Below are 3246 nucleotides of genomic sequence, written 5' to 3' on the forward strand. Positions count from 1 at the left end.
ATCTAAACAAATGTAAGTATATTTTTTTGATTTGGCCGTGTTTCGATACTAAATTTTTACAATTACTGTGTGTTCCCGATGTGTCACTTCATGAAGTGATGATACAATTTTAGATATGTATACTAATGGCATGATGTTGATTATTTTTGCATAGTGGCGAAGAAAACCTCATCCAGCGCTCAAATCCAAAACTATTTGACAATACTATTAGGCAATGAAGATGAACAAGACTCCTCAGGCCGAAAGTGACGATGACATTGCCTCAATTAGATCTACCCTCAACAAACTTTCTGAAACATTTAGCAATAAGTACGGATGACGAAGAGCAATTTTTTTCACTGAACAGGTATGAATTCGCTGCACCACTATCAGGGTCATATGCTGGTGATATGCAGCAGCATAATACACCAAATCCTAGTGGTTAGATCCTGCTGTTCCCTACATTCAGATTCGTGATGCAGTTGGCTTCACGAACACGTCAATCAACAGTTGTTTCTTCCGCGTCTGCTGCAAAAGACGCTTCTCCTACACCTGCTGTTTCCGTCGCCAGAATAAAGCAAAATATCAGCTGGAAAAAAAATTTACCATCCAACAAATCTTGAGTTTTGAGGGCAAACCGATCTAGAACCAGAAGTTGAAATTCCTTTGCAATATTTCTTGTAATTATTTGCCATTGATAAGAAATACCATGTCAGTAAGTAAACCAGTTTGAATAATTCAGCAATATCTACACTTCAATGACAATACAACTCAGCCACCAGCAGGCACTGCAGGATACGATCGTCTCCATAACTCAGACATCTAATAGAAATCCTAAAAAAAAATGTCAAGCTATACCCAAACGAGAAGCATTGTCAGTGGATGAGCAGATGTGCGCTACTAAGGCCTCTATCATGCTGCGCCAATATTTACCTAATAAGCCTCATAAATAGGAGTAATCCTTGATAACTACTACACATGCCCTGTATTGATTATGCTTTAATTTAGGTAGGTCATTGCATGCAGTGCCACATATGGAACAAAATAAAAAAATCAATTTTCTCCTCAACTACTAGTTTTTTTTAATTTTAGCTGTGCTTCCCGTGTTCTAGACCACAAATATTACCTGAAAAGATTTTTTTTTCTAAAAACAAAAAAATCATGCAGTGTAGGGTTAAAAGCCTAGTAGTCTATCATGGCCAAAAAAAGAACTAAATAGGCTTAATTTTAGGCCTAAAAGCCTATAGGCCCCGGGAACACTAATACCCAATGCTTGGACTGTTCCATCAAGGTTCATAAAACTACTTTAGCACTAGCTGATCTTTTGTTGTCTTCTATTGTTGACTTCATAAACTCAACGCAGAACTAGGCAGCAAAAGGTATTTGACCGCAATTGCATGTGATGTTAAGTGAGATGCAGTATAAGATGGTAGATATCTACCTGTAAGTGCCTATAAGGTCTGAATTATAGTGTTCAGGAGAGAGCAGCAGGCAGTGACCTGTTCGCATTATATTATTGAAGTGTAACCTGGTGGATGGTCATATCAGATGTATTATTATCTGCTCTGTAAGTTCTCATTAAATTATAGCATTATAGCTTCAATTGACCAGTCCGCTCCTGATAAAAGGTCTTTGATATAAAAATATTGTTTTATTATTTTATAGAAATCGGCACTCTTCGGTAATTCGGTCTCCAAATAATGCACTGGTAATCCGAATCATTTTTTGTCACATAAATCTGAAGATCATCTTCATAATGTCATCTATGAAGCAAACACGTTTCATCTCACTATAATATTATTTCTCGGGTCTTCTTGCAGCTGAGAACTGCTTGTGGGTTCACAAGCAGTTCGTTATTCAGTGAAATATAAATCGAACCTTAACACGAAGCATCAAATACAATCGTGCGCGAGTTGTCTCCGTATTATTCCAGACGACCGCATGATGAGGTAAGTATACCGTCATTCTTGTTTCTTTTTCTTTTTCAGTATGGTACCTTGTTTTATAAAAAAAAAACATCTGTGTGTTCGTTAATCTTTTTCAGGTCTGGTGATTTCTGGAACTTTCTTTCTAACTGAACGGACCTCTGTGTGGTTATGTTCTTGGGTTTTTTTAAGGGAAAGGAGGCAAACGAGCAGACGAATCACCTGATGGTAAGTGATTACCCGCCGCCCATAGACACCCGCTCCTCGGTGAGTTACAGATGCGTTGATTGTCTTTAAGGTATTAGAGTCTCCTCTTGAAAGATTGTAGATCGTATTGGTCCGTAAATACTGCAAACGGCAGTTCATTCCTCGGTTTGGTGTCTGCAAATGGTGATTGTGGATTTTCTGTTTTAAATGGTAATTTTACAATTTAAATCTATCTACCGCTACCGTAAAAAAAAATGTCCTGAAGCAGTGGTAGGGTTTATACTGGGGAGTGTAAAACTATCAGAGTGCTTTATAAAAGCCTACTTGCAAAAATAAATTAGTAATGTTGGAAACTTGTGGCTATCTAGTCAGAATATTACGAATAGAAATGCTACCTTACTAATTTACAGAGACATCATACTATAAAATAGGTTTTATCGAAAGAAAAACACAAAACTGTTTAGTGAATAATGGAAGGTATTTATTAAAATATTATTCAACAGTAATTAACAATATTTAATTACTTTGTGAGCAACACAGTGGCAATATGGCCAGCAAATTAACACAAAATAACATAGTAACAATATAATATAACACAAAATAATATCAACACAGAGTTAATTATAAAAAAATAACTTACATTCGGCGGAGAGAGCTCGATACTCAGGATAGTGAGATGTTCACTTGACGACTGATCGTAACAGAATGCCATTTGATGATCGAGCTCTCTTTTATAGGCTCGAACAAACAACTAAGCGCGGCAAACGGAAGTGACGGTTAAAAGCAAACAATTATTTAAAGAATATCAAAATCAAACAATGCAAGCTGTCATAAAATATTAAACCTCATGAAAAACATTTTAGAAGCGTTAGCGGTTCCATTAAAAATCCATAAGTAATTTTTAAAATCAAAATTCATCAACCGGATATTGAGACATTTTATTTGTAAAAACAGTTAACTGCACCGCTTCAGTAGCGCTAGTGCTGTCTTAGCGAGTGCACGTTCGTTCGACCAGTTTTTTCAGTAGTGTTGTCAGTACATCTACCACTATCGATATCGAGGTTATTCGGAACCAGCTATGTGGTGGACATCAACCCAAAATGGACAAATTCCTCGTTAGGTCTTCGTCGAATCC

This window comes from Ostrinia nubilalis, assembly GCF_963855985.1.
Source record: "Ostrinia nubilalis chromosome W unlocalized genomic scaffold, ilOstNubi1.1 SUPER_W_unloc_1, whole genome shotgun sequence".
NCBI lineage: Eukaryota > Metazoa > Arthropoda > Insecta > Lepidoptera > Crambidae > Ostrinia > Ostrinia nubilalis.